This window comes from Danio rerio, chromosome 10 (genome assembly GCF_049306965.1).
Source record: "Danio rerio strain Tuebingen ecotype United States chromosome 10, GRCz12tu, whole genome shotgun sequence".
Classification (NCBI taxonomy): domain Eukaryota; kingdom Metazoa; phylum Chordata; class Actinopteri; order Cypriniformes; family Danionidae; genus Danio; species Danio rerio.
In genome coordinates, this window is record NC_133185.1 from 24,107,197 (window position 1) to 24,121,829 (window position 14,633).

The following is a 14,633-nucleotide window of genomic DNA, read 5'->3' on the forward strand; positions in this document are numbered from 1 at the left end:
TCATGGTCTTGTTTTTACTTATCATTTACTGATCAGTCCATTTCGATTTTTCAGCTTTCTGATTGTAATTATTCATCACTATTATCATTCTTAATATTATTATTATTATTATTATTATTATTATTATTATTATTATTATTATTAGTTTGTTTGGTGATTTTGAACTTAGAATAAAATATATATTTGACATCATACATTCTTCATAGATAGACACTGCTGTGATTTAGGTTAAAATGCTTAAATACTCAATACACAATCATTCATGAAATTAAAAGGAACAATTAATTTACTGGGCAGTGACACAGTAGGTAATGCTGTCACCTCACAGCAAGAAGGTCGCTGGTTTTAGCCTCGGCTGGGCCAGTTGGCGTTTCTGTGTGAAATTTGCATGTTCTCCCTGCGCTCGCGTGGGTTTCCTCCAGGTGCTCCAGTTTTCCTCACAGTCCAAAGACATGCGGTACAGGTAAATTGGGTAGGCTAAATTGTCCGTAATGTATAAGTGTGAATGAATGTGCATGGATGTTTCCCAGAGATGGGTTGCAGCTGGAAGGGCATCTGCTGTGTAAAACATATGCTGAATAAGTTGGCGGTTCATTCCACTGTGGCAACCCCAGATTAATAAAGGGACTAAGCCGAAAATGAAATGAATGAATTAATGAATGAATTAATTAACTGACACTGCAAGTAAATGGATATTAATTAATATTAAATAAAATAAAATGCAAAACAAACAACTCAGAGGGGGAAAACATTAATAAAACAAATAAACAAACAAGACAAACTAGAATAAGCAGGCTGGCAGGGATCAGGACTGGAATAAACAGGACAAGGTAACATACGATGAACTGGCACAGGACAGCAGACATGAGGAGAATACAAGCAGAAATAAACATAACACACAAACAGGTGAATATAATAAACTAATAATGGGTTAACAAGGAGGGTGGGACTAGACAATAGACGGAAGAGCACATGACACACAAACAACACAAGCCATGTGCTCTCATAAAACGGGACAAGAACACGCAGCCAATGAGAGAACCCATTAACCACGTAGAGAACAACAACATAGATGCAAGACACGCAAACACAATAAACTAAAATATCTTATATAATACCTTAATAAAGGGCGAGGCAGTGGCGCAGTAGGTAGTGCTGTCACCTCACAGCAAGAAGGTTGCTGGATTGCTGGTTCGAACCTCGGCTCAGTTGGCGTTTCTGTGTGGAGTTTGCATGTTCTCCCTGCCTTCGTGTGGGTTTTCTCCGGGTGCTCCGGTTTCCCCCACAGTCCAAAGACATGCGGTACAGGTGAATTGGGTAGGCTAAATTGTCCGTAGTGTATGAGTGTGTGTGTGAATGTGTGTGTGGATGTTTCCCAGAGATGGATTGTGGCTGGAAGGGCATCCGCTGTGTAAAAACTTGCTGGATAAGTTGGCAGTTTATTCCGCTGTGGCGACCCTGGATTAATAAAGGGACTAAGCCGACAAGAAAAGGAATAAATGAATGACTACCTTAATACACTCGCATCAAGCGGGAGTGCGCATGGTCTGAGCGTGCTCATGATGGTGCCCATACAGAGACATAATGACAGAACAGAGAAACAATGACATGCAGGACAAGACTGAGCTAACGTCTGTCTGGCAGAATCCTGACACCAGCAACTATTTGATTGACTAAATATTTATCTTTTTATTTACAACTTTGTTTACCTTACGTGGCCAAACTACATCAACTTTTCTATATAAACTGAAATAATGTCAGTAAGAATATTTTACAATCAGAATAAATCAACAAAATTCCTCTTGACGCAACAAAGATGGCAAAGAAAAAAACAAAAGTTAGCATTTAGATACTTATAAATTGATTGTTTATCAGGGCGTAGGAGGTGGCATAAATGCAATGAAATTATTAATAAAAAATGTCATGAGATTTGAAGGTGTTGGTGTAGTCAAGTCTCCGTCTTTGACACTGAATTATTTATTTAATTAAGTTGTTTGAACAGCTGATTCATTCACAGGTGAATCTTTCTGAATGGACGACTGAATCATTGTCTCATATCAAAGCTCAAGATTCATTCATAAACAAATCATGGATTGGAGATACTGCGGCTCAGCTGTTTGGAAGCATTTTCAAGAATATGAAGCAACATATGGATAACAGTGATTCTAAAACTGCATCACAGCATTTGCTTTCTAAGTTTAGGGATGATTATAATAAAAAGCAGGGAACCTAGAATCTGCTGTAACTTATATTAAAACGTGAAACTTACTGTAGTTCTCTAAAGTAAATGTTAGCAAGCTCTGTTTAACTGTGAATACAGAACAGCTTAAGTTACACTAAGTTACACATTAAGTTGCCTAAATTGCTCTGAAATGCAGTTATGTAGGGCAGGTACAGCATACATGTATAATATTTAACAACTAAATATCATGCCTTCTGTTCTCTTCTTTTAAAAGAATGCAAAAAGTTGCATCTGAACTGCTCTTAGACATTTTGAAAATCGCCGGAAATGATGCAATGAACTGTATTGAGCTTGTACGTTGTGCCTTATTACAATACTGAGTTCTGATTGGTCAAAGAACAAATAATTTTAATATTTAATGAACATGATAAGTTTTACATTACAAACACTGTTGTTGATCCAAAGGGGATGGTAAGGGGGATGGTAGTTTTACAAAGGGGATGCTGTTTTTCAATTTTTTTGTCGTTTGCCAAAAATAAAGTTCATCCACGCTTTCCGCATGTTGGGATGCAAACACAAAGAAAATGCAAAGACTGTGTTTTTCTCACAACTTGGCACTGCAAAATGCTTTGTTGTTTTTAGAGCTGCTTAATCACTTTCTGTGTATACATGAGTTTGGTTTTCTCAGTATTTATCTATTGCAGTGTGGATCAGTGGGTGGAGCTAAACAGGCATTGATGCAGAATTGGAAACACAATAAAGTGACACATAACACTATAGGCTCTATTTTGGCGATCCAGTGCAGGGTGCAAAAGCATAATATGAATATTTTTCCAGACACATTTAGCTGCTAGAAATTAGGCAGATAACGTTTATATGTTCATCTTAATGCCAACCATGTAAATAATTATCGATAAGATGCTTATGATAAGCCATAGTTTGTTTACCTTCAAGCTTTGCGTGTGCCCAAGAAACAGCCTGTGAGCGCCAGCACATACACATATCATGTACATCTCGACATGTGAAAGTGTTTCTTTATATGTTTTCATAGAAGTTGTTCACAATACTGATCCATCCATAGAGTTTGTGATGTAGTCAAATGTTTACAAATACAACCGCAGCCATTTAGAGGTCATTTCTGGTTAATGATGTCAGAATTGCCGGTATTTTGGAATGGATGTGTGAATGCTCTTATATGGAAAAATTCCGAACGTCCTCGCCTGTGTGAACAGCACTTTTTTGAATTTACCGGTAAAGTCATTCTGGAAATTTTCCATATATTTACCGGTATCACTGTGTGAAAGGGGCTATTGACACTCAAAGTGTGTTTCTTGTGTCCAGTCTACTCCTTTGCCTTGTTTTTGTGGCTGTCACTGCAGAAAACCCTGCTTCACACAGATAGGAAGTTGGAAATGGCAACAGGGTTTTCAGTGCTGTGTTAGCGATCTCTGGGATCTCTGTTTTAAGGCCGCCGTCATTTTACGATCTCCAGCAGTTGGTCTTCTTCTTGCACGGACATGCTGGATTCAGCTGGTTTGCTGACAAATGGGTCACGTATCCATTACTTGGCCGTTTGTGGGTCCTTTGAGGTTGGGAAGTAGCGCTCAAACTCCTTCAACAGTGAAGACTGGTGATCGTGCACCAGCTTGGTGAGTGAGGGCCCAGGCTCAGTCTCACACTAAATCCCCGCTCATGTTTGAAACATGTCCAATACGCCTCTGCTCACACGCTGTCCCCACAAATCCAGTTTGACTTTAAATGCAGCTACTTTATCTGCCAACTTAAAGATAATTAATTCTTTTGCGCCCTGGTACTGATTGATCCACGGACTGGTACCGATCTACAGAACGAGAATGAGAGATAAGCGTCCTCATTCTTTCACTTTCACTCTCTTCCGTGGATAAGGAAACGTGTTGTAGGCACAGACATCCATTAGCCTATACATAATTAATTTAGTTAAGATTTGTTACAAAACTATTTCTAAATTCAGTTCTAATTTCCAGCAAGCAAATAAATGAACAATAATAATGAAGTGTGGTCAAACAACTGAGTTATATCCTAATTCACATGCTGTGCCCTGTATGGTCTTAAACCTGACAGGTGGACAAATCTAAGCTTGTTTTTAATAAAACAAATATAAATATGCATATAATAAATAATACTGCTAATAATATTAACATTATACAAAAGCAAATTGTCATAAATAAATTAAAAGAGCCCCTCGAGATGAAGAAGGCATGAAGGCAGTGGTTTTTATATTTATGTAGGCTAGAAAATAATATTTTTTGTAATATTTTAATCTTTTAATTCTTTTTCATTTGTAAAGATATTTGCATATTGCTGTACATCTTGTGTGTATTAAGCAATGTTTAAGCGAGCTACACAACTAATGTGCTCTGCGCTAGACTTTAGACCTCCTCTAAGCTAGTCTATTTAATAGTGGATTTTAGTTCCTTAAAATAGCAATGCATTCTAACGCGCCTCCTTTTTTAGAGTGCCTATGGGTGCACATATGAGTGCAAATTTATTTGCTATTTAAACAGCGTGCTGCAAAACGTCAAAATGACTCTGCGGCCGAGCTGAAACTAGCAAACAACAATTGCGTTGCGCCTTGCGCCACATTGTGCCAGGTGTATGATAGATATCTATATAGGGCCAATAATATCCTCAACACACATGACAAGATTTCAGCAATAAGCAATTGTGCTGTCATCACCAGCCCTGACATGACAGAAACATTTCAGTAGCAGAACCAATCAGAAGTGCAGAATGATGCTTTATAATTTTTTTAAAACTTTATAATCTAGTGAATGAATATTAAACCTCTTTAACATTATTAAAAGTTCATTCTGAGTGACTGACTGAATAACCACAGTTTGCAGTTTAAGTCACAGGTTTAACTTTCATTTTCAAACTGTTTGCTAGTTATACTATTTGTCTGCTTGTGCTTTCAGTATAGCTAAATGTCATGTGAAGAAATGCTATTTTAAATTCACATTAGTAATATTTGACACTGAATAAAGCACATAATCAGCACCTGGGATGATTATGGTCATAGTAATGTATGCTGTTGATCAGCTGCAACATCGCAGAAATAGAAATATTGCTAAAATAGACATTTTCACCGTCATGGATGGTTAGGACAAAATCTCCTTTTAACATGTAAAATATACCTTTTATTGTGTGTAAACTGACAAGAAAACAGCATGAAGGAAGGAACTGCAGCTGTTCTTAGACTGACATTTGTATTAGCAACACTAATTTAATCAACCCAAGTTTTTCTGGAACAGTCAGGTGGGACATCTCTAGGTTTTCTCTCGTAGCTCTGTCAGTTTCCAGTTTGCAAGATGTAATTACGAGATATGCAAAGATGAGAACTCTTTACAAGTTGATATCTCATAATTATGGTAATTATGACATGGTGTAAATGCACCTGAAACTCATGTTCATGTCCTCATATAGTGACACACAAGCACCACATGTGCTTGAGTGTGAAGTAGACAACACCTTGCTATTTACTTACACATACAGAACAGACTTTATTTTAAAATCTTTTCATTCTTTTTGTGATTTATACCATATTTCAAAGGAGATATAAATAGAAAATAACCACATATGTTGGGCGTGATCCTTATATCTTGCAGATGGCCGAGTTTTCTACTAAACTAAAATATATTTTCCTGTCATCAAGGGGGTAGACACTGTATAAGCTATTATGTTAAACGAAAGAATAAATGCTATAGTGTTCGGAAGCATACTATAGATAATTACTTAAATTAAACTGCTGTAGTAATTATATTGTTGCTATGGTATAATACAACTGTAGTAACAAACATTAGGCTTCGGTTCACTTTGTTTTAATTATACACCATCACAATGCACCTTACACTAACGTTACAGTATTTATAGCGGTTAATCAGTTTTATCTGCTACCCTATTCAGTAGCATTCATTAACAAAGTTGTACACATTATACACTTGACTATAATGTGGTTGAAAAACATATTTGTCATAAATTACCATAGTTTTTACCCCATGCGGATATTTTCCAGACATCACGAAATAACATAATACAAAAGCATGGACGCATAATCTACATTATTATTTATTTATTTTTGTAAGAGGGAAAGTGCCTCACAATAATAACAGTCTAGTTTTTTTAAGCAAGTGTTGCATTTCTTTTATTCTTTTATTGACTTACCATCAACAAACATTCACCGCTGATGTGCATCTCGATGTTAATTTGTGGTTGTTTTTTACACCAAAAAGTCAATAAATACTTGGTCTGCGTCCGAAACCGCCTACTACTCAGTAGGTACTGCATTTGAGTTTAAACGTACTACTCTGCCTTTAGAAAAGTACATTCTATACAGTATGAATGTGAAAAGTGTGAAGGGAATTCGGACATACTACATCCGCCATTTTGTCACTGTCACGTGACCTACCTACGTCAGTTGCGTTGCTTTACTCCCATTCATGAATTCCCTCGCAGGGCATCATGGGATAGCGCAGCATGCATGGGATGCACACTCTAGAATCTCGCCGGAATAAGTAATTCATTTGTGTACTTCTCGCATACTGATTTTCGTATTCTATGAATTCGGACATACTACTCGGCTCGCATCCTGATTTTAGCATACTATATAGTATGAAAGTATGCGGTTTCGGATGTAGCCTTGTATTATTGCTAAACAATATGGATATTTCATTACAGTGATTACATGGCAGGGTACATTATTTTTATTCTTCTGGATTTTGTATAAGTCTGGTGCTTGCATATGATTTTTTAAATAACATATTTACACACATAGACCTGTATATCATTTTTATTGGTGCTGTCAAATGAATTACTGCATTCAAAAAATCTCGTACACATCCGATTTAAACAATTATAAACAACATAAAACAGAAACATTCTGAAGTTTTAGTAGCGATTCCTATGTAGAAGAATCACTTCCTGCCCTCCATTTCAGTCTTGCGCCTCATCAATGACGTCATGTGAAAACAACCTATAATCCATAGTATAGAGTAAATGTCCTTTTTATAACTGTATGTGCTGTTCACATTTCCATCTTCAAAATCATAAGGAAATAACTATTCTCTTTCATTGTATTGAAAACAAAAGCATATACAAATATGTCTTTGAAAGCATCCTCTTTTGTCTTTCACGTGGGTTTGGAATGACGTGAGAGTGAGCAAATATCATTCATTTTTTCGAATAAACTCTCCCTTTAATGTATTTTGAAAGCATTTCTTTTGTCTCTGTTTATGCTTAAAGTATTCATTGTCTTTTGATTTGCTTCATTTTTGGTGCCAGCTTTTGTGACGGCATGAAATTACAGCTTACTGTGTTGTTGTTCTTCAAATACAAGACATGCTGTCTTTATGACAGAAGTATAAAGCGATTACCAGGCCACAAGCTTTTAAAATACCAGGTCTCAAATCCACACACGCACACACATGCATTTAGAATTATTGGATCCTGTAGTTTCTCAATAAGCTAATATTGATGAACATTTGGAAAGTTCAATAGTGTAGAAATGTGGGATGTTGTAACGCTGAGCGGCATTCAAAAGCAGTACAAGCTGGTGATGTTACTTTAACATCCCCATCCCTGTGTGAACTGGACATGATCCAGTAACTTTGCTAGTGTATTATGGCTTTTATTCACACCAAGAGAGGATACTGACTGTGAATGAGCCGAGGGTTTCCAAAAAGTCAAAACAGTTTTTTAAAGTACTCACTCACTTGCCAACATTAAATACCAGCCTTATAAATACACACAGTACAATCATATCATTAAATGTTATAAGACTGGACAACAAAACCAAATTTAAGTCTTAATTTGCATGGGTAAAATAAACTGCATGGGTAAAAATTATTCTTTTCATGCCAAAAATCATTAGAATATTTAATAAATTTGTTGCATGAAGACAATTTGAACTGTAAATATATGAAAACTAACATTTTCATCAATAATATGTATTGATTAGCTCCTAATTTAGGCAGTTGTCTTTATATTCCTGATTTTCAACAGTTGCATTTAAGCAAAGTATATTCATATCCTAACAATATATACTTCAATAGAAGGAAAGCGTATCAGCTCTCATGAGATGCATGAATATCAATTTCCAAAAAATAAAGATAAAAAATGCACCACAGATTCTCTATTGGAGACAGGTTGGGACAGCAGGCAGGCCAGTCAAGTACCTGTTTACTCTTCCTCCACAGATAGGAGTTTGTGATGTGTGCAGAATGTGGTTTTGCTTTGTCTTGTTGAAATATGAAAGAATGCCCCGGGAAAAAAAGGCAAAATATTGTGCTCCAAGATAGTTTTCAGCATTAATGGTGCCATCACAGAAGTGCAAGCTACCTTTGCCAAGGGCACTGACGCAACATGACAGAGCCTGGCTTTTGGACTTTTTGTTGGTTACAGTCTGGATGATACTTTTCGTTTTTGGTTCGGAGCACACTCATCCATTATTCTCAAAACATACCTAAAGTCCATCCTAGATGCTTCTGAGCCCAGAGAAGTTGATGGGGCTTCTGGACACTGTTAGGACAGGCCTTCCTTCTGGCACAGTACAGTTTTATTGGCATTTGTGGATGTAACTATGTATTGTGGTACTTGACAAATGTTTGCCAAAGTAGTCCTGAGCCCGTGTGGTGATATCGCTCATAGATGAATTACTCTTCTTGATGCAGTACCATCTGAGGGATCGGAGATCATGGTTGTTCATCTTAAGTTTGCAACCTGGTCCATAAAGCACTAATATTCCTTCAGATTCCTTAAATATTTTGATTGTGTAATGCACTGTTGAAGGATAAATATTTAAATGTCTTTCTTTCTTTGGTGAACATTGTTCTTAACCACTTCAATAATTTACTAATGCATTTGTTGGCAAACAGGCTCCATCTTTGCTCCTAAAGGACTAGACCTTTCTTTAATGCTGCTTTTGTGCCAAATCATAATTACAATCACCTGTTGACATCACATGTTTCAAGTCATATGAATGTTTAACCAATTTTCCATGATGACTAGCCCTAAATCGCTCCTGTCCCAGCTTTTTTTTAAATGTGTTGCAAGAACTAAAATTGAAACAAGTGTTTATTAAAAAAAAAACAAAAAAAACATTGTGTATCAGTATAAAAAATCAAAAGTTATTGTGATTTATATTTCTCAAATGTGGAAGGATGATATATGTCTACTTTAAATAATGTGTGCTGTATTGTCTGCTATAAAATACAAGTAAAGCAAATTTGAAAATCACTCATGTCTTTTTTAGTTGCGTTTTCCATACTGTCTCAAGTTTTTTTTTTGATTTAGGGTTGTGTAAAAACGATGTATAAATCAAGGTCAACAGGGTAAAAAAATAAATAAAAAATTAAATGCCTGAGCTCTGTTTACTGTTAGTGATCATCCTTATGCTGCCCAAGCTATTGAAAGTGATGTTTAGAATACACAACAGAATGGGCAAAGGTGAGAGAACTTCAATCAAGTCCTGTCAGGTTTAATTAGTGCGTTATGTAATAAATTGCTTTAAGACAACCGTAAAATGTGCCTGTGCCACTTTCCATTAGCATTACAGCTTCATTTCCTACTATAGAGCAGCTCTCCAGTGTGTTTTTGATTTTACTCTCGTCTAACCTTGATGGACTGAACAGAAGTCGTGCATAAAGGCTGGGCCGCAGGGCCTCAGTGTTTAGTCCAACTCCAACTCCATTCTAAGCACGGTTTGATTTTTCCCCCTTTACAAGTGTTGTTGACTTTGCTTATAAAACACCTCCGGCTTTCATGTATCTTGTTGATTGTGCCAATGCGGCATCAGAATAAATTCATAATAGTCTGAACACATTTACCAGCTTAAGTGATCTTTTCCAGAACATTTGCATTGTCAGGTTGTTTGGAACACCATTATCCCCAAAAAAACATTAGTGCAACATGTTAAACAGTATCACTTGAAGTATATTCTGTCTGTCTGTCTGTCAGCCTGTGTTAATGTGCATTTTAAGTATCGCCTGAGAAACTAATAATGAAAACACCACATTTTTAATTAGTATTAAGTATAACATTTTTACCACTAAAGGTGGCATGTATTTACAAACACGTGTATTTGACTGTGTTACATTCTACGGGAAAGTATGCGTAAATATTGTCCTTGTTATGGTGTTTTCATTGAACTCTGGCAACCTCTGATGAAGCAAGGAATAAGCCAAAGGAAAGTGTGAGTGAGCTAGTGTCTCTTTCAACTTTAGATATGGTTTGAGGCCCACATAAAGAGAGGTCTGGGTGAAAACGGTTCATGTGAAGACTAAATTTTGAGAAAACAACTGCGAGATCAGAGAACTTGACTATAAAAATGGGAGCCAATGGGTGTATTAGAATCTTTGGTAACACTTTACATCTACAGTACATGAATAATGATGTACTGATATCTAAACTAACCATGAACCAACATTTACCACAACATGAGTCACATGAGTTCATGTGTGAGTAATGGCCACCTTAATTACTTGTTAGTACATGATTGCTTGTTAATTAATGTATTAATTACCACATTAGGTTATGCTTAATTTAACCATCATGAACTCATGATATGTTAATGTATAATTATATCATGACTTTACTTGGAGGGGCACATCACCATTAACTCATCCTTAACCACTAATGAACTCCTTATGCATGTCCATCTTGTGAGTTCACACTGAATAACAATAGAAAAGTGTTCTGTCAACGTCAACATCAACAGTTTAGACACAAGAGTTAATGAGTAGTTAAGGATGAGTTAAAGGTGATGTGCCTCTCCAAGTAAAGTCATGGTATAATTATATATTTACAGCTCATGAGTTCATGTTGGTTACATTTAGCTTAAATATATATGTTAATTAATGCATTAATCAACAACATGTACTAACTAGTAATTTAGATGTGACTCATGTTGTTAGTTCATGATTAGTGCACGCCTTTAAAGTAATTTTTAGATTACATATTGATACATTATTATTCATGTACTGTTGTTGTAAAGTGTTACCGAATATTTAGTTAACTTCCTTGTCTTGAGTGAAAAAGTATGGCCGATCTGTGATGTAACCTTGAAAAAAAAAAAAAACAGATATACTGTAAGAGGGAGAAATCCCCCCCTTCCTTGTCACACTCTGTGTGAGGCAGCACTACAGTGAAAAGGGTTTCTGTGACTGCCTGTCCTTCACTTGCAAGAGAATCAAATCATCTTTAAATATAATTATGCATATTAGTCTCTTATTCTGTGAAATAATTTTAAATGGCCACAACATCTTGTTTTCTATTAAACCTAACTGGAAATCGACATTTGTATAACATCATTATTAGCATTGAAATGAGTTAAATTGTTTGTTTTTCTGGCTTTTAACATATTTTCAAAAAAAAATTGGCAAAGTATGTAAGTCGGTGCCCCGCTCCCCTCCATTCAGGAAATTTTCCTTTCACGGTGCTCCAGCAAAGCTACCAGTATTGTGAAAAATCTCTTCCACAGTCTCTTCATGAGTATTTGAGCCCGCTCAGCTAGACTACTCAACAGCTCCTTCCTACAAGCTGTTAGAGCCCTTAACTCCATTCATCTTACCCCACTTTGAAATATTATTCACAGGCCCAGCTACCAAAACCAGAAATAACAGGACAAAATAACAAAACGGCAGAGTGGCAGGAGATGGGTGTGAAATACAGGAGACTCCTGGGAAAAATCCAGTGTTGACAGGTATGCTTTACATCATAGTGGCAGATGAAATATGAGTTGGAATATCAGAAAATAATATTTTCCATTTGGTTAGATGCTTTAAAAAAATTTGCTAAATTTTATGAATATTAAAAATAACAAATTATTTAATTATGAATATTTATAAATAACTTATAGTAAAATGCAGCAGAATAAATATACCAATTAATTTATCCACTCCACTAAGTGAACTAATTTAATTGTCTATTTATTTGAAAGGGAATGATACTTTTTGTGAAGTAAGCGAATACTTTTTAAAATTGTATTTAAATTTAATAAAGCTGGTAGCCAAAGAAGACCTTTTACTATCTTTTAGTTTCCTTTTAGTTTCTGTGGCGCAAAACAAAGACAAATCCAACGTGATATAAAATTATATAATGACTAACACATAACAAACAATGCGATACATAAAACACAGAAAAGTGAGAAAATATAGAATTTTGGTAAAGACTGGGGTGGCACAGTGGCTCAGTGGTTAACATTGTCACCTCACAGCAAGAAGGTCGCTGGTTCAAGTCCCAGCTGGCATTAGTTAGCATTTCTGCGTGAGGTTTGCAGGTTGTCCCCATGTTCCTATGGGTTCACTCCGGGTGCTTTGGTTTCCCTCACAGCCCAAAGACATGCATTATAGGTGAATTAAATTAGAAATTAGAAAGAAAAGCGGGGACAGAAAGGGGTCTTCTGAGGAAAGAGTAGTGCAAGGTATTTAACTCTTGGTCAAATCACGTCCATTCTCTTGTGACTGACCAATCCTGGATAGGAAATTTTGCGTGGTAGACTTTCTTTTTCTGGACTTTCTTTGGTTTTTCCACACTGGTTGAGGCTGTCCCCCAAGGCAGACAGAAACTTTTTTTTAACTCATGGTATAAAATTATGCAAATCATAAAAGTTATCGGCATATGCCCTAGATCATAAGCTGTAGAATGGAGCAGAATGATACCAAACATGATACATTTAGGAATATTTTAAACAGGATTCATTCGTTCTTAGTTCATCTAATGCCTTAAATAGGGCACAATAAAGTGTAAGGATAAAAAGAGAGATTACAAACACATTACATGCACTTTGGAGTGAGTTTTGAGTTTCTAGAAGCCCATTCAATATTGAGAGTGTTTGTGTGTGTGGGTGGGTTGCAAAAATGGAGGGGTTTTCCCTCAGGAATACCTTAAAGACCAGTGCAGGATGGAGCATGGATGGGGCCGGTCCAGCATCTTGGTAGATAAGATGTCACAGAGCGATCTTACTTTCAGACTTTTTAAAGTCCGGACTCATAAAAGTCGGGAGACTAGACCCGGATCCATTTGGGGCTCAAATGTATGTTTCCCCTGCATCCTCAGATGTTACAGTATTAATTAATACTCATACAAGCATCTTTACCAAAGACCTTCAATTAAATCTCCAACAAGTTTGTAGTTTAACACTTTTTAAACAGTGTTGGTTGCTCTAATCGAAACCACAATGTACTGTGGGCAATATTAGATGGCATCAGGGATGGCCAAACTTTTTGTTATGAAGAGCCAAATACCAAACTTGATTGAGAGCCATGGGCCGAAGATAAGTATATCAAGCTGTATAATAAAGTTGTCATAGATATTGTCCTTATTTATTCAATAAATTATAGAAAACATGACTTTGATCATATTACCCAATTCATTTTATATATATTTTTTACATTTTATAACAAAAAAAATAAGAATTAAATTTATAACACACTGGAGTTTAATGCCGAATACACTAGTCAAGCTGCACATGCTTTTGCCTTGATTTGTGTGGTAAAGTTGTGGTGTATCCTTTGAGCAACAGGGTGCTCATTAAAAAATGACATTTTATTGAAACATTAAACAGAGTTAGTTTTTGTAGCTTAAAGTAAAACAAACTCGTTAAATTAGAAATGACAATGTGTATTAAAATCATTACCCCAACAATCGCCAAAATTCCCCCTCTGCTCTGATGGGATAGCAGGCCAAATCAATGGTTACCATTGGCTAACTATTAAATCGAGGTCCTGACTCTCTGTGGTTGTTTAACTCCTGGCCTCTGTCCATCATGACCTCCTAACCATCCCCATATCACAATTGGCTTCATCACTCTGTCTCCTCTTCACCAATCAGCTGATGTAAGTTGTGCAGTCTGGTGCAATATGGCTACCGTTGCATCATCCAGGTGGATGCTGCACGCTGGTGGTGGATGATCCCCCCAAAAAAAATTATAAGGTGCTTTGAGTGTCCAAAAAAAGCATTAAATGAATGTAAGGACTTACTGTTATATTACTACTTATCAAACTTCAATGAAAAATTTCCAAAGAATCATTAAACTCAAATAGAAAGTATACACAGCTAGTTCATTAATGTACACAAAACGCTAAAGATGAAAACCACATGACCTCACGTCAACCATTGTGTACACCCAAAAAACAGAAGTACACTTGAGACATACAGTGCACATCTTGACCCTACTTTGTGAATACAGTCGAACGTATAGTTTTTATGAATTGCCCACCTCCTCACTTTTGTGAATTTAAAAGAATTGATATATCCTGCAGATATGCTTAGCTAGCAGGATGAGTGATAAAAGAACATGTCGACCACAGCATAATGCAAGATGGGAGAGCGAGTCGTTCATCATGCAATCAGACGTGTCAAGAAGCATGCAAAGAAAAGAAACGTATGAACAAAAATACATGCTTACCCAAACAAACAT

General features: G+C 36.3%; 1 protein-coding gene across 1 annotated transcript in view; it reads left to right on the forward strand.

The window, feature by feature from the left end:
* The window catches only part of lrrtm4l1 (leucine rich repeat transmembrane neuronal 4 like 1), a 318,547-nt gene that overhangs the window by 126,679 nt on the left and 177,235 nt on the right, over positions 1-14,633 (forward strand). Inside the window, exon 5 of the mRNA XM_073913412.1 lies at positions 11,808-11,915. The gene's annotated coding sequence lies outside the window, so the exon portion shown is untranslated. The remainder of the gene's footprint in view (positions 1-11,807; positions 11,916-14,633) is intronic.